Source organism: Rhynchophorus ferrugineus, unplaced genomic scaffold (genome assembly GCF_030347505.1).
Source record: "Rhynchophorus ferrugineus isolate W39M unplaced genomic scaffold, kcgeb_rfMv2 rfM3, whole genome shotgun sequence".
NCBI lineage: Eukaryota > Metazoa > Arthropoda > Insecta > Coleoptera > Curculionidae > Rhynchophorus > Rhynchophorus ferrugineus.
This window is the reverse complement of record NW_027472582.1, coordinates 37,827,513-37,846,499: the sequence shown is the minus strand read 5'-3', so window position 1 is coordinate 37,846,499 and position 18,987 is coordinate 37,827,513. Positions and strand designations below refer to the sequence as shown.

The 18,987-nt window shown below is 31.1% G+C and overlaps 1 protein-coding gene and 1 long non-coding RNA gene across 4 annotated transcripts in view; one reads left to right on the top strand and one right to left on the bottom strand.

The window, feature by feature from the left end:
- The window catches only part of LOC143192548 (uncharacterized), a 118,244-nt gene that overhangs the window by 12,554 nt on the left and 86,703 nt on the right, over positions 1 to 18,987 (bottom strand). The gene's annotated exons all lie outside the window — the stretch shown is intronic.
- LOC143192553 (uncharacterized) lies at positions 5,449 to 11,869 on the top strand. Of its 2 annotated transcripts, none has more exons than XR_013004810.1 (4): positions 5,449 to 5,582; positions 5,644 to 5,738; positions 8,188 to 8,466; positions 8,521 to 11,869. It is a non-coding gene; the product is annotated as an uncharacterized LOC143192553 (long non-coding RNA). The 2 variants fall into 2 exon arrangements; XR_013004811.1 differs by having other exon boundaries at positions 5,644 to 5,770.

Below are 18,987 nucleotides of genomic sequence, written 5' to 3'. Positions count from 1 at the left end.
CGTGTCGAAAGAGCTACCATCATGTATTCATTTTCGTCCTTATTTAGTATTTTGAAACAGTGTGCTGAAATCCCTTTAGGGTCACCATCATTCTTTGAACTTTTTTTGACCCTCTTTGCCATAGATTTTAAAATCACTAATTTTAAATCGTTGGCTGAGCAACATCACTATAGTTTCTAAAAGTGTTTGACACTTTGACAAACAACAAAAGTAAGAATGAATTGAAAATGCCATTTTCAGTTTTCTATGATTATAACTCAAGAATACTAAATGGAAAATTGTTATTTTATGTAGAGAAATTAAAATCATTGAATGAGCCGATAATTCCAAAACTAAGGTTGTTTAATCCTTATTTACATTGATACTTCGCATTTCCACCAATAGATAGATTTCGCGGACTAATGTAGACATGCACAAAATACATAGTTAAATCTATTTTAAGAATTATTAATCGATATGTCATCTAAAACTGCATTTACATAACGAGATGGTAAAATTTGAATGGTGCTGTTAAATAATATATGTTGTAACATTTTACTTTATCACTACGAAACTGTAATTCTTCAATCACTTTATCTGGTGTATTATCGTTCAAGAGACAGTTACGGTGAACTTCGACAATACCATCTCCATATTAGGTAATCGATAAAAATCAAACCCGTTAAATCTCACGCGGCCATGGATAAGTAATATTTCATTTATTCATTTGTTTCACCATTGGCTAAATAAAGGCTGAAAGCGTGACGCGAACTGGCGATGGACCCAGTACCATTAACGGAAAAACTAGCTATTAATAAGCTGTAAACAAGAGTTTTGCCCTTATATAAAAAAAATCCGGTTGCTGACTTGCATGGTTATAATGATATATTTAAAAGGATATGTTCGCAAGAATCCGAGAGACCATGTTATTTCCTTTCCGATTTTTTATTAATCTTGCCAATATGTAAACGCCTGCCTATAGATTGAAAATAAATAATACGGAAACTCTTACAGTTTACTAACATAAATAATAGTAGTAACAAGTTATAGCATATTTGAGAGGTACAACAAATCAAAAAAATATGTTATTGTTAATTGTGTATGTTTTGTAATTCAGAAAGAATAATAATCACTGGAATATTTTAAAAAGTTAGTATTTAACCGTTCACAAACATAAAAGAATTAATTAATAATTAAATTAATTAGAGTATTAAAAATATTTCAAACAATATACGATGATAAGTTTTCCGCGCTATACGATTAAACAGTGGTTACAACATACTGGTCGTTCTAATAAAACATTAAGTCATTCAAATTGTTTCAAAAAATATTTGAACACTGAATCCGTAGACCTCAAAAAGGCATTTATTGCGCAGTATACCGCATCGAAAGAATGAGATTGGTTTGACAGCTACCCATTTCCGTATTTCTTTGGCATTTCGAAGTCGTGTTTCAGCCAAGATATGCTACATGGATATGAACAAGCGGTAAACAGAAGGCGCTATGTCGGGTGAGTGCGCTGGGAATGGAAGAGCTTCTCATTCAAGCTGTTATTCGTTATTGTTGGTATTTTTTTAATAATCACCTGCATTAAGCTTAAACTATCAAAAAATTCTTTGAAAGTTTTAGCTGGGTTTTAATCCAATAATCTTGCATTTCATAGTTTTCGAACCTTTTGGCTCTCTGACCAATATTTGTCATTGATATCAAAATCATCACTTTAAAATCGCTGGAACCAAAATCGACAATTGAGATATATTGAAGTAGCATCACCATAAGTTTCTAAAATTGCTTGGCGGGATTCGGCAGCAGAGTTCCATGATTAGCGTGATACATCCACGATACACTTAATAATTCAATAACACTAAATGGGAAACTATTATTTCATGTAGATAAATTAGCAAGTCGAATTTAACAGTTAGGTTATGTTGTTTATATTGATACTTTGAAATCATGATCTAAGAAAACTTTAGTTTAGAAGCCTAAGAAAAATTGTGATAAATTAAACTGTAGTGCTCCCTCTTACTTATGACTGTTTTCACATCTCAAAAATGCATGTGTGTAAAAGAGATGTTCATTTAATGAAAAAGATTTCGATAACCTTCTGATGCTCCAGAGTTGGAGTCATTCCATTAGATAATTAACGGAACAAGAGTATTAAAGCTCAAAGTAATTATATCACTACATAGTATAAAACAAAGTCGCCTTTTCTGTCCCTATATCCCTATGTGCGCTTCAGTGAGTGATTCAAGAGGAAGGTTTATATGTATAATACATGCATAATATACTAAGGCAACATTGCTAATTTTAGAGGTTTCTAACGTGATGTCGTAAATTAACCTATTTTTTTAGGCTTATTTAGCAATTAGCAAAAACGCTGCCTAACCCTACGAGTTAGATCAAATTATTGTACTACAGTATTGTACACCATAAAAAGGTCTACAAAAAAGTCCGCGATGGTATATGTTTATCTTTTAGGGATAACCCACATTAACCATTTTTATTGTTTACTTTTTACGTGAGAAAATGGCTTATTTACGAAGCTATTTTAAGCAATACGGCATTAATCCTTATCGAATTAAGTACCTTAAATACAGTGTGCAATTAATATAGATCAATATGGTTCCTTACAGCATGTAAATTAAACAAATATTTTCGGAGATATTACAAATTTAAAATTTGCGTTTAAAAATGTGTAATCTAATAAAAATTGTATGAATTTAGATATTCCAAAGATAGCAGGAAATCTTCATAGTAAGTATAGGGGAAGAGGAATTGTTTTACTCCAAATTTAATGCGTGCAGGCCAAGGGCAGTAATGAATGAACCAAAAATACTGGATCGATTTTAATCATGTTTTCATTGAGTGACATAGGCATATATATTTTATGCCCGTGCAAAGTCGGAGCGGGCCGCTATGTTTTTATATACAACGTTCATATTTTTTCTGTAGTGTATTTAATTTAGTATCAGCATTGCACCCGTGCGAAGCCGGGGCGGGTCGCTAGTTGCATAATAAAATATATTTGTAATAAATTTCACAGCACAAAATACAATATAAACCACTTCATTTGACTTTTTAAATCTTATTTAGCGTGCTATATCTGACGCGTTATTTTTCAACTGTGGGCTATTTCGACACTCGCAACATTATTGCATTACTATCAATTTTATGTCAGAAAATCATCATTCATTTTACGCATAAATAACATAAATAATATTGAAAAATTATATCGACTTTTATAACAATTTTTAATGGGTCATCTAAAACATATTGAACTCTTTTTTTATTTATATGGAAGAACTGTTCCAAGATATAAGGTCAAAAATAATTATTTACCAATAATAATGTTTTTACTGCTCTATGTCAAATTTTACATCGTGGAATAACGGTCTACAACATACCCAGAACAATAATCCTAGATGTTGAACAAGGGCGGGGTGCGAGCAGCGCCAACTAGTACACGATAACGAATATCTGGTAACCTCGAGACGTTTATCTGGGAGATTATTGAAGGGTACTTTCCATCACTCAGTGTCTGACTATCGTTCAGTTCAGGCGTGCTACCATCGACTACCCAAGCCTCGTCTTCAGGTAAATCCAGTGCCGCTTTCTTTTATCTATTTGTATTTTCCACATTTTATATTACATCAATAAATAACGGTCACATCATATAAACCATAACTGTTTAATTTTGTTTCACTGAACCATATAATTAACCCTAAACTGCTTTTCAACGAACTTACTTCCGAGTTACTTTAGCTTTTTGTCTTGATTTAGGATCATGGCGATAAACCCAACTTTTATCTGTGGTGATGAAACGACATGTAAATTCCTTATAAAAGTCGCATTGGAATATTTTGTTTCTGTTCTGTTGGTAGCGAATAAGAAATATATTATAAACACAGTTTGCTGTTTCTTTAAAATGTTCAAATTAGCTTCAACTAGTGAATTAATTCATTTACAATTTGTAAATTATTAAGTTGTTTCTTTTTTTAAGTAATAATTAGTGCACATATTTTTGATATATATTTGAGTTTTTCTATTGCGTTGCTGTGAGTGAGCCTGTACAAGATCAGTCAATAACTTGTGTTGTTTGGCTTCATTTCTTGCAACACTTGAAAAACACAATTAACAGCTCTTATCTCAATATATTTTTTGATATATTTCTTTATGGGTTTTGCTTTTTAGCTATAATTATTGGATCTACTAATATTAAGTAGTAATTAATAGTAATCAAACACCGATAAACATTTCTGTTTTCGTTAACCTTCAAATAGATTCAATTAGTAATTTAGCGATTTAATCAATCTTTTATTCAATCAATTATTAGAATCTTCCCATATTATAGAATTGTAAGAAAACATACATAAAACAATATTTTGTAGGACGTGGTCAATACATTTTTAAAATATTAATATTTAGATTGACAGTCATATTTCGAATTATCAATATTTTGCAACTTCTGCAAATAGCATAGTCAAATTTTAGACTATGTATTAACGAATCCAAAATAAACACTAACTAAAGGCACCATGGTAAATAAATCAACTATTTGTAACATATTATTTTAAATTTGTGCACTTCATAAAATGTAGGTTATGTTTTTAAGTCAGATAAAATATTAAAATGGTGTCAATTTTTATATCATTTATACTGTTGAAGAATAGCTGGCGCTATTCTTCTATCCTTATTCGTTCCACGTAAAATTATGGAATAACCTAATATTATTACCGGGGGATTATTATGTCCGTCAGTTCCAAGGATCAGATTTGAACGTTTCTCGTTTTTGTCATGAATAGGTTGAACGAACTCGTCGATTGGCCGATCGCATTTATTCCGAATTTGTCGACCAAATGAAAACGACATTTTTTCAAGTCTGGCGCCGTCAAGGCGATGGACGCCGCCAACTTGATGGACAGTCAGTCCATCTAATTCGCGACCTTGGAACGTCCACGTTCGATTTTTATTATTATATGCAAATAAATACGGTCTTTGTTGGTTTTATGTCGTCGGGTTGTGTGACTATTAAGATATCGATTTCATTTCTCCATTATAGCTGCGGCATTATGTTAATGCAATGCTTTAATTATGTTGTCCTACGTATTTTCTTAGTTTACCTACTAAACAAATAATAATTAAAGAGCTATTATTAGATGTCTGATATAATTCTTACTAACGTTCAAGCTAAAAATTAAATATAATTATTTTTGCGGTCTTTTGTAGCTTTGAAAAGATCAGACGCAAGGTTTCAGAATACGACAAGTATAGCCTATCCAAAATAACAGTGAACTCAGGTCATCACAATGTCGAATGTAATGCATATTGCAGTTTGAAAATTTGTCTTAAATCAGACTGTATTTTTCTTTCTAATTTTATTCTAGTTAAAAAGAGATACAATTCTGAGTGATGTATGCGTCTGAATCAGCCTATAAGGTTCTTGTTTTGATGCATTTAAAATTGCTGCTTAATATTTGTGATTACTATGATTGAAAATGCCGAAGCTAAATAGACGGTCAGAAACAGATTGCTTCTCCAGTCAGTTACTTCGTACATGAACAAGATAATAGGGCCCCCTTTTGCCAGTAAAATGCGTTAGAAAGGTAAGTACTGATAGACTATTAAATATTATGTTACTGCGGATTTATTGGAAATATTTTTTAGCGTTGCAGCTGCATTGAATATTAAGAGAACTGTGACTACAATCTATCAAAGAATGAAAATCAATATAATGTTTTGGATGGAAACATATAAAAAGAGTGAGTAATTTTTTCGATATAGACATAATTAAGTATAATTATAATAGAGAAAAATGTTAGTCTGGGAAGTATACATAGAAAATGTAGAGGTATCCATTCATACACTGTTCGGAAACAAGGTTTAAATGGTGTAAACATCCAAGAGGTATAATAGAACTTTCAGGCATTACTTTTAAAATAATACAATACAGACGACATTCGTATTTACATCATTCGCCACTAGAGACATAACGCAAGGTCCTAAGAAACAATGGACAAAATATAATTAAGATTAAACCTCTAGAGTAAAAATTAAGTAATTCGCATAATATAATTTATGTTTCTATTATGTATATTTAAAATCTAGTTAGGTTCAATAAATATATTTAATATTTCTCTTTTAGTAGTAAACATTCAAATTTTGTTAAAGTTTTCCTTACGTTGGAAGAATACCATACCATAATTATCATCTCATACCGATATAATATAATGTATTATTTATATGTTTTGGCTACATTATCGACAGATTGTCTTGAGGTATATGTACCATAACATCTCTTGGTCATATGTTGTAAAATTCGTAAAATTCAATGATGCTAAAATTGTTAAAGTTCTATACATTTCAAAAACTCAAAGACCCCTATGCGAGTGGAACTGAAATGCTGTTTTTATTTAAAAATAAAACCGACAAAAGGTATGTTTAATGAATTAAGAATTTAATATATAATAATTATATGGTAATATACAACAGTATAATTGTAGATAAAATCTCAATCACTAAAAATTAATATTCATAAATAATATATTTTCAAACATTTAAACAGAATAATGTTATAATAACGGCTTTCGATTAAGTGAAATATGACGATATATTGTCCATAAAGCTTATCGTTTAATTATCACGTCTATTCGAAATATCTTTGGTGAATGGTCGACAAAAACCACACAAAACTGTATTAAATCTTATCGCTTTGTTTTTGAGTTCTCGGAAACCAGCGTTAATTTCTGGTTGTTAGTTTTACGTTTCCTCAGTTATTATCTGAACTACAAAACATAGCGTAGGAGGATAGGATTTTTGATAACCTCTCAATCTCCAAAGTTTACAGTGCACGCGGTGATGTTCAAATTTTGATACATTAACGGAAGGTTTCGAAAAATATTTTAATTATTTAGGCTTCAAATAATATTTGTACATGAAATTATACTAACAATGTTAATCTCTCTGTATTAATCGTTACTACTTAAATAGTAAGACTAAAAAATAGTAAGGCTTTTGAAATATATTTGTTTATATCAAAATATATATTTAAAAATGTAAAAATGTATTTCTGTCCCTCTCAAAGTATATTCTTTGGATAAAATGTATGCATGTTTACTTAGAACGCACTCGAAGCGGTTAAATCAGAGGAATTCAGTCGCGGAATGACGTAAGTTGAGTTTTTTACATACTACATAAAGCCTTCAAACCGATACCATAAGCCTACATCTTTTTAAATTATTTCAATTAACCGGAATCTACTTATCAAGAAAAGAAGACAAACTGACGTAGTGGATTGACCGCCTTCTATAAACTATTAGAATAAGGGAACATTAATGCTTTGAAAAACACTCTTACTCCGTATATTTCTAGCACAAGCATCGAGTTATTATTAGCTAAAGCTGACACTACTTTTGTTATTTTTAAAACAATGGATCAAAAACAATTAGTGTTTTAATTTTACAATGCTTCTTGATCGGAAAAACTCCGTTCAAGCAAAGCAATGGCTTGAAAACTGTAACAAGGATTCAGCTTCATCAGAAACAACAATAAAACGTTGCTTTCCTGACTTCGAATGAGGTGGTAACACCAGGAAACGTAAAAAAACACAAAATCGTTTTGAAAGAACGAAAAGTGAAGTTGCGTGAGTTAGATAACATCGTAAAGATATCAAAAGAACGTGTTGGTTTTATATTGCATGAACATTTGACTATGAGAAAACTCCCTTCAAAGTGGGTGCCGTAAAACAATAACGTGTTAATGATTCTGAGCAGTGTTTGACCATGTTTAAACGTAACAAAACTGGAATTTCCGCGTCGATATGTGACAATAGATGAAACGTGGATCTATCATTTCACTCCGGAACTAAAACGATCGTCATCTGAGGGGACAGAACTAGATGACAGGCTTTTCTTGAGGCAAAAGATAAATCGTTCTACAAATGTGGTATTTATCACATTTTGTCCATTCACTATAGATATGAAAAGTTTAAAAAACTATATTTTGTAATGGAGAGGTCAGATGGTAGTATTAGTTTTGAACAATCCCAAAATATAAAAACCAAATTCGTATATCCACAGTTGATATACATTTTTTATTATTATATTTAGCAATATAGCATTAAAAACATAATTTCAAAACAGTTAATGTCCATAAATAGATTTAATCTATCCAAGGTTTATCACGAAAAATCAAAGAAGTTAATTTTTCTAGGGAATTTTCAGGAGCATTTCACAAGTTGAATTCATTGAAGTAAGTAATTTCATGAGTGGATGTGATAAAGATTTTAACGGATAAACGTGAGGCTGTAAGAATAAAACTTGATTAGATGTCAGAGGGAAAATTGACAGAGACCTATTCTGAATCTGTTAAGGTTAATGGCGAGCATTATGCACTAAGGAATAGACGATGGAGACGTAGGAAGGGTCGATATCAGGAAAATTAGAGGATCAGTAGAATTGGAATTAGTTTTAAAGGATTCGTTTAAATAGTGTATTTAATTCAAAGTATTGTCCATTGATAGCCGTGACTTTTTCCCATTTTCAGGCAATTTACGAGAATATGTTAAATTATTTTATTTATTTACTCCATCTCGAAAGACCTATGTATTTTTGATGCGATCCACGAGTCGACCCATTTTTTGCTACCCTCGTGAGCGCTGCTCAAATAGATTACGCCTAATATATCGGAATAATAGTAATTATAAGGAGCAAGGTCTGGAGAATACGGCGGGTGTGGTAGCACTTCCTACTTTAATGTTTCCAAGATGTTTTCACAGGTTTTGGCCAGGTATTGTTATACTAAAGAATATTATTGTTTTGTTGTCGTATTCCTTTTTCTTGTAGTGCTAGGCTCAAACGCATCAATTATAGTCAATAGCGATTCCTATTTTTCGATTTCATCGTGCAATGCCTTCAAATCCTCGTTTTCAAAATGTTTTGATTGTTCAGAATACTCTTTGTTTTCGGTGTCAAAATTACTATTTTTAAAGCTACAAAACCACCTACCAAACTTACAAGCCTGTCAGTGAGGTTTCAACAGAAAGTTGGTTGCAAATATACCCGATTCGATTAATATACAATAACACCATCTGTTGTACATTTTTTAAAATTAATTTATAAGCCATATAGATATGAGGTCTGCGCGGTGACTTCAACTGTATTTTTAAAAAGTACAGTCTAGTAAAAGCATTAAAAAAAACGCGAATTTACAGAAGTTACTTTCAACAAGATCAAAACCACTGCATCAGATCAGTTTATTAAAATATATTTTTAAACCGACGTTTTAAAATCATGATACCACATCACTAATGAAAAAGGAAATGTTAAAACACTATTGTTTCGTGAATCATAATACGAATGGTACTCATTATTGCTGTCCCAAATAACAATGAAATTTATAATTAAGTAATCGTGGGTTCAAATTAAAATATGCACTAATCTTGATTTACAAAGTAATAAGTAGGTTTTAATCTTAATGAAACAAAGAGAAGCTCTTAAACAGAACAGTAGCTGCTACAGTTAAATCACACCTTGAATTACTTACGATTACAAACGCTCCCATTTTTTGTCAAGTTTACTGTGCTAAGGATATTTTAGTGAAGGTCGTTCATCAGCACAGAACCAAGTCAAAAACAACCCACACATGTTCTTCTTTTAACAGTTAAAAAGAAATTTCGTTGAATTCTTTACTGGTTACTACAGTTCGCAATATTAAGTTCTTGCTAAAATATTTTACGTAATTTTGGAATAAAAATAAAAATTAGAAACGACTTTATGATGGATGTATCAATATTTTTTATTCGAATTTCATCATACGATTTTATATTTAACTTGTTTAATATTTAGCTGATGAACGAGGATTGGCTAAAGTTTTCGCAGCATGCTTAGATACAAGATTAAAATACGTTTTGCAATGTCTTAAGTGGCATTTTCGGATGCATGAAGAGGCCGAATGTTTTGCAATTTACTCTAGGTTACAATAAATACGTTTCGATTTCGCTGATGCCGAACGTCGACTGAATATTAATGTGTTATAATTCGAATTAGATAAATCAGTCGTTTCAACATTAGTGATGTTAAGTTCCTGCCTGAATAATAATAAATTGAACTATATATTTGAAATAAAAAAAAGCAGCTGGTGAAGCAGTAGTTCCTCTATTCGATTTATAAAGTAATCTTTTTCATTTATGCAAAATTAATTATTGTAGTTAACCATATAATTATATGCGGAGGTCTAAACACTGTGGCCAAAAGATAATAAGACTTTGGAAATAAAACTTAAAAGGGTTATTTATTTTTCAAAGTGTATTTCATCCCCATTGAATATTTTTGGCCACTTGAGAGATATATATTGATATAAAAAGAGAATATTATTGTATCAAATATAAAAAAAAGGAATTTTTTATTGCTACAGGAAATTGTTATGTCACATATTCCAGTAATCTAATAGACAATAATCTAAGTTGAAAACAAATATTGTTTGATTCTAAATATCTGCTTTGTTTACAGATTCCATGCCGTTGGAATCAGTAATATTTAATCTCTGTAATTATTTATCGTCACTTTATACAATTTTTTTGTAAATATCCGGATTAAAATAGGACGATTAGTAAACAATATTAATGAATATGAGTCAAAATATGCTTAAGGAATACTGAATAGAATAGTAGAGTTATAGAGTGGTTATAAAAATCAATAATACGACTAATACGAACAGACATTAAATGTAACTTTTTTGCTTCTTTCAGTAAACAAAGTCGCAGTTTGTTGTTTTTATTCTTACAATTATCTGATCAGAGGTGTATGATGTCATACTTGATTTATGTGGATTAATCGAGTGGGACGCCGAGATCTTGCGCTGTATATATGAGGTTGAATGCCCGTTTGTATTGTGGAATGACATTCCAGAAAGGTTTCGTTGTGATGAACCATCCTCTGTTACCTTTTAACGCATCCCCACTCTCTTTTACATATTGTTGAATAACTGTTTATTTTAGTTTAATATTAGATGCATTGCTCTGCCGGACATAGAAGCTAAAAATTCGATTATTGAATTAGTCACGGCGAAAGAGTTAACTAAAGTTATTAAATCTGACCACAGGAAATCACCAGGCTATGATTTAATAACAGGAGAATTACTGCAAAAACTACCAAGAAAGGGAATTATAAAACTCACCAACTTGATCAATACAGCATTTAGACTACAACATGTCGCAGACATTTGGAAAATGGCGGAAATTATAATGATCCCAAAACCTGGGAAGTCAGCAAACGAAATAAAAGCCTATAGATCTATATCACTGCTACCAGTAATATCTAAGGTTTCTGAAAAAATTCTATTGAAAAGAATAAAACCGATCATATAGAGAGAAAACCTAATACCACCACACTAGTTTGGGTTTATTAACAAGTACTCAACAATTGACGAGGTCCACAGAATAACAGATGTTACTTAAAAAGCCTACGAAAGTAAAAAAGTATGCTCAGCTATATTTTTAAACGTAGCACAAGCTTTCGATAAACTACAGAAAATGCTACCAAAACAATACGCCGAACTATTACAATCATACATTACAACCAGAATGTTTAGAGTCAAACAAGAAGATGCTTACTCTACAAGAATATAATCTACAGCAGGTGTACCACAAGGAAGTGTACTGGGACCAATGCTCCATCTACTCTATACTTGTGATGTACCACAAACGGAAAATATTACGATGTCGGAGACAATAGTGAAGAAGCCTCACGAAAATTACAACAGGCAAGTGACAATATAAATAATTAGACACAAGCTTGGAAAATAAGAATTAATGAAAGTACCCATAACATTAAATAATACTATCATTCCATATAGCAACAACACTAAATATCTCGGAATGAATCTCGATGAAAAACTTGGCTGGAAGGAACATATAAAGAAGAAAAGAAAAGAACTGGAATTGAAATATAGGAAAATGTACTGGCTAATTGGAAGAAAATCACAATTATCAGTACATAATAAATTGCTATTATATAAGCAAATATTGAAACCTATATGGACATACGGAGTTCAATTATGGGGATGTTCTGCAAAGAGTAACATAAATAAAATACAAATTTTTCAGAAAGTCCTGAGAGGTATTGTGGGTGCACCCAAAAAATATGACCCACAGTCAGTCAAGAAATCAAGAGAATTGCAAGGGGACACAGGAAAGACATTTTCACACGAATATTGAAATATTACAACTATTGGATACCATCAGAACAGGACACATACTCAAAAGAATCAAACCATCTGATCTTGTGTAGTGTTGTGTAGTGAGGTGCATATATTAAAAAATTCAGCAGTGACATGTATAAACATTATTTCACCAGAGACTGAGATAGGGCCGATGGGTCCTCCTAGTTATATACCTAGATTTAAGTTATCATAAAGGTATTGTAGGTTAGACGGAAACGACTAGTAACAATATATTAATTAAATAATAAAAATAAAATAATCCAGATACTCTTAACATGATTAGATGTACCTTGCGAATATCACGCTCTCACTTATTTTTTGAAAAAAAAAGAAGGAAATAATGCTATTGGATTTTTCAATTCTTGGTGCTACTATTTTGATATATCAATAATTTTAATTGGACAACTTTTGTGCAATATAGAATTGAAAGGTAGGAGCCGAAGTATGGCTCTTTATTAAAGATTGCCATGGGACATGATGTTCAATACGATATAAGGAAGAAAAGACCGTAGTATTGACAGTGTACTAGTTCAAGTACTTAGTAGATGGGATTAGTAATACAGGAGAAGAAAGTAGTATCTACTGTTGAAATAATAAAACGAAACGGTCCTTCGAACGTTTACTATCAATCCTTCTGCATGACCTCAACATTAGGTTACAATCTGATATTTGTAAGCTTGAAGTCTTTAAAATGTGTTACTTAAGACAAATTCTATATGTTTCTTTCTGAGATCATATTAAAATGAAGTCATAGCTTATGCTGTCACTCAAGTTATGATACTTTGAAAGTGTTTGTAGAATGAAAGGTAGATCATAGATTTCGGTGGTAAAATAACAATACCGAAAAAGACATGGATAAACCATAAAACAATAAAAACTTAGAAAAATATTCGAAGTCCTGTGGCACTAACAGCAGTGTATTAGTCGATAAGTATATACGCCCGCGGAGCACTAGCAATGGATTGATGATGACGATAAGGACCTGAAGTATACTTTTAAAAATGTGCCGATGTCATAATCAGAAAGCTGAATGAGCATTTATTTAAAAAAAAAACGTTAATTATCAATGAATCAGAATGAAACTCATCAACATCAAGACCAGCCAACACTGAGAGTATTTATTTTTCAACCACGCAACCTATTGATAAATTGTATCAGTTGGTCATCGAAAAAAATATCGATATATCGTTTTCGATATTTAAAGAAAATTATGGTTATATTATTTAATTATAATTATATATACAACATGATTTAAATGTAATTACAAAAATACACTAAACCCCAGTAAATAAATCACAGTTTATAAATAGATATATCGATATCGGTCAAAAATATCGATACTTTTTGAATCGATATTTTTCAGCATCCCTAGTTGGCAGTCGCCCGTAGCCGTTCCAGCTTAATTTTATAATGTTACATGTTAGTGGATGTTGTTAACCTTCTATTCTTGATACCGTGATCACCATGAACTCACAGAAAGTCCAAACCACTATAATCTACCTTTTGGATTTTTCCCCCGACTGTGCATTGCATTTGAAACTGAAAAGTTGCAGCTAACAATTTTGGTAATGTATAGTTTAAGAACATTTTTTAGCAACTGAAAACGAAGCTTTAAAAATAAGGCAGAATTTTAAAATAATATTACTAAGGCTAATTATAAAAATTAATGAAATTAATTTAAAATAATCATAATTCAACCTAGTCTCGGTAACTATTAAAATAAATTAGAAAATTAATCTAAAATAACATTTTGCTCGATTGAGAAATAAATGCGAGCTATTTATTATTTTATTATTACAGTTATTTGCTTTAATTTATATAAATTAAATTTTCAGCATATACAGCAGGTATATTAATATTGATGAAGGTTTCATCCAACCCAAAAAGATTAGGGTATCTAATGATCGGCTGGACCAGTATGTTGGTGGGAAATGTAGCAGGTGTGCGACCCTCTGGGTAAAAAGGATGGTTTCTCAGAAAACGTTTGTGCTTATGTTTTCTCACGCCATATATATTTTTTATCTAAGTTTTAAAAATCAATGGTACGTAACAAATTTCTATATTACAGTAACATACTGGAAATATATATTTAAAAATATGCAATTGTTTGCAATTTTACGAGATATAAACAAATTTTCATTCTTTACAGTTACAGTTAAACTCTTTAATACTTATTAAATCGAACTGTTGAATCTGTCAATTGTTTTTAAAAATGTTAAATTTTTTAAATAATATACTGTATATATAATATTAAGTATATATATATATATATATATATATATATATATATATATATATATATATATATATATATATATATATATATATATATATATATATATATATATATAGTTTAACGTGGGCTCTGACCCACGGTCCTCAGCATTAAGCCTACCGACTGGCGAGTGACCAACTTTAGAAATCATCCCAGAAGACATCCGGTCTAACCCAGCCTGGTTAGCGACTGGGATCATTTTCCTTGTCGGATTTTACACTCTTGCCTAGAACAATCACAAACATAAATTTACGACCATGCCCCACCGAGCCGGCTTAAATAATTTTATAATATACTTAAGACTACAAGTACGAGTTATAAATAACAGTTCCAACTCTTTTTAAATCTTACACATATCTTATATATAAATCTTACATATATATGAGGTGAAAAACTGTTTTAAACAATATATCTGATCTTTTATATTACTAAAATCGATATTCAATGCTTTTATAATTTTTTTTTGTCTATTTCTTTTTAGTGTCCTATTTAGTAGAATTTTAGTTGTATTTCTAGAAGTAATGACAGCCAATTGAAACTTTATAGATCGACGAGACTTACTGTTAATTGTACTGCGAAGAGAAAGCTAACAGGTATTGTCGCTTTCTTCTTACAGATTTTGTAAATCATTTTGAATGAGGTCTCATAATATAATGTTTTTCTATTTATGTAAAATTTGGAAAATATAAAATATATGTAATATGTTTACTAAAAAATACGAGACCTTTTATAATCACCTAATTGTAAATACCAACAACATAATTTACTAGAAAGTAATTAAGTTGATGAGTTTTTAATAAGCCTGATACCTTGAATTGCATGAACCATAATTGGGTTATTTCAAATTATTTATGATTATAATAGAAGGAAATCACAATTTATAAAAATATGTAATATACATTTTTAAAAATATTAACCAGTAACTTGTTCATAATAAACTCGTGTAAAACTGGTATGGGGTGTGTCATAGGATGGAAATCTACTCAGGCTTAAGAGAATAGGATTACGAATTATTTTCATCAGGATGTATTAATTTTGTTGTTTGATTTAAAGAAATCTGCTGTCGAAATCCGTCAACGGCCTGGAGGACCAAAAATGATCAAGAACTCATATCTAAATAAATTGCAAAATTTATTGGATGAAAACCTATTTCAAACTCTCAAAAAAGCTTTCTGATAGCTTAACAATTTATGAAAAATCTGACATGAGTGGCTTACTGTGACATGCGATTAATAGTGTACCTACTATGACAATTCCTGGTGCAAAAAGTTATCCACAATATGGAAGCGGTATATTTACTGCCATAATATATTAGTGTGAGGTATCATGGGTGGTACAAGCAACAGGTAGTGTATTACTAGCTACTAAAACCGAATTAAACTATTATTACAGATGTTTTCTGGAGTCAACTGAAAAAACTGACCGACATACTGTTATAAAAAAGGCCAAAAATAGTAAATAACAGACGCAAAAGTCATCATTTTGAAGCACTCAAACTGTTGTGATAGTGTTACAGACACAGTTACAGTGGATAGACTGTTCCAGCTCGATTGCTGTTACAACCAGCGTATTCACCAGACATAGCGCCTTCGGATTACTAAGTTGTTCAGATCGATGTAGCATGGGCACACTGTTTCGAAATGATGAAAAAGCTTGGAAATGGATCAAATTGTTGATCTTTGTTGCCAAAAAGATGGGAAAAAATGTAGAAAATGATAGAAAAATATTTCTATTGAAAATGATACATATAAACACATAATTATGGTGCCCACAAGCATCATTTTTAATGTCATCATTCCAAAATGTATATTAAAGAGTTACTTTTTCAGGATGTGATACATTTTTTACTACATAACGAAATAATGTTTCGTAACGCTTACGATGAAAAAGAACATACTTGACGTAATTTTTCAATTTGCGTTTTATCCATTTAAGTCTGTATCTATATTCATACCTGTTACGCGTGGCGATATTACTATTTTCCAATTATTTTGCTGCATACAAAACAATAGACGATTTATCTCCATTATCGGCATTTTCCTGCGTACGCGCTATAGAAATCGGCGAGACCAGAAAAATTTCACGATTCGGAACAACATTCCGACGAGGCTTGGCGCGCTCGCGACCTACCTCGTGAAATGTGGGCCGATAGACGACGATCTGTATGCAGGATAGGTCGCAGGATCGTACACCGATCATGATTGATTCATTCCAAAGGCATTCTATTTGTTTTAAATGTTAGAAAATTACTATAGATTTTACTATTCTCGCTGGATACTATCTATTAAATGAAATATTTTTTGTTTTCCTTTGAGTGAATGATAATTAGAACCATTCTGTTAGAACCAAAGTTCTTCACAGTTATCACTTCTAATACTCAATTAACATCAATCTATAGCCGGCACTCGGGAGGAATGTACTTCTCAACCAATACGCTGTTGAAGCCGCAAGACTTCTTCATTCACCTTACTGACACTAAATTCAGCTATAGTTAGCGATCAGCTGCAAATGTTCTCCTATTATCCCATGTCCTTTTCGGAGCTGATCGCTGTGTCTTCCATCCAAAAGATCGATTTCGTAACAGAAGTCTGTGTATCTGAATTTGTTGCTCAAATTCGCTCTGATTATCGCATCTTAAACGAATGGCTTCACTTCTAATACGATTTCGGAAAGGAACAAAACATTTGTCAAACCGACGACCACACCATTCCAGTAGGTTTCTCCTAGTTTTAGTTTTTGACTAGCATCTATTTAATGTTTCCTTGTTTCTTATATTTCTAATCCTTGATCCATTGATACCATTCAATTATTACATGTTCCTCTTTTGCAATTCCTTGTCTACATTTTAATAAAATAGGAAAACTTAGATCATATTTGATAAATGAATAGTTTAAAAAACAGTTGTAAAATGCCAATTCACGAGAGTTTTTCAAGCTGTGTAAGCAATCACACTTGCTTGACGGAAAAATGTTTCTCTTTGAAAACCATATTTTTCATGAACTTTTGCATCCAACTGATTGGGTAATTGTGAATATTATACGCGAATAAAATTTCTATTGCTTTATAAACAGGGTTGCCAATGCCAATTTATCAAATTCCCCAAATTGGGTAGAAACATTTGCTGATTCCCCACAATGATTCCCTTAATCCCTTCCATTAAAGAAACTACAGTATCTGTATTTAGTCTTTTATGGATTTCTGTTTCTAGATTTATAAGGATTACTTTTTCGTTCGACCGAGAAACACTCGATACCAATCAATTCACCTGGTAATATCTGAAGTCAAAGCATTATAAAATTCTTGACATGTTCTAAAATAAATTGTAATAGCAGTACGAAAGAAATTTTCATTTTTTATCAAATTTTCCATACTTTATCCAGCTTTCTATCTAAAAATTTAAATCTAGAAATTACGCCGAGTTATCTAAGTTTGCATTTAAAATATTAACACAAAACGTGACTATTAATATTATATTTACGGTAAGATATCAAAATCCCTGCATAATGCTACTCCATAATATTCCCCAATCAACATGATATTCCTTCAGATTGGGGAAATTTTCACAATTTGGCAACATGGATTATAAGCTTTTTGGTTAATTTTAAAAGAATAATTCGCATCGGATCCGAAATATCGATACCATGTAATTTTAAGCTACGAAATGCTTCTTATTTTGATTCAAGTAAGCCTGGGATAAGTCTCATTCGTAGTATTTCATCGTAGTACTACAAATTCTCCCAAATCCACAAATTATTTTTTAATTTAAGGGGTAATAGACCATGTTTTTGTTACATTCTTATTGAATATGGCACCCATTGGCGCTCCATGAACTTATTTAACTCTTAAAATACTATTTTGCTAAATCGATGACTAAAGGTATACCAAATAATATACCAACTTATCATTTCTTACTTATTAAATTAAATGATTTTAGTTATCTTAGTTATCTAATTTATACAATAGCAATCTAATGTCTCTTTTATTAGTCAACAATAAAATATTGCTCTCTCTATAATAACATCCTCAGGAAGTGCCTTTCAAAAATGTCGCCGAAGGCTGTTGTTGAAATTTACGGTGTAATTTGGCTTTGTAAATTTAGAAATTATTATTTTATTTTTGAAGTTAAAAAGCCTTTGTGAGAAAATACAAGAATAATTTGTCACATCAAAAAGAACTAAAAAAATATGAGAGTGACTTGAAATTAAGTATAAAAATTTCAGACAAGGCGAAGCAGATGATACAACCGTTTCTTCCTATAATAACACTGAAATCGCATATTGTGAAATCGGTTGAAGATTGGCAGCGCTTAAGGATGTGGAGGGCGACATATTCTTCTGATAATAAAAAAAATGACACAAACCATTTATAATTAAAACAAACTTTGAAAAGAAACATGACATCATTTAAGATTAGGCAATAAATATTTATACCATTTAGGTCACATGATCGGGTTTTCTTGGTTAGATCAGGTCAAGACTGAGATGTTAAATTGTGAAATAAAATATTTTAATGTATAA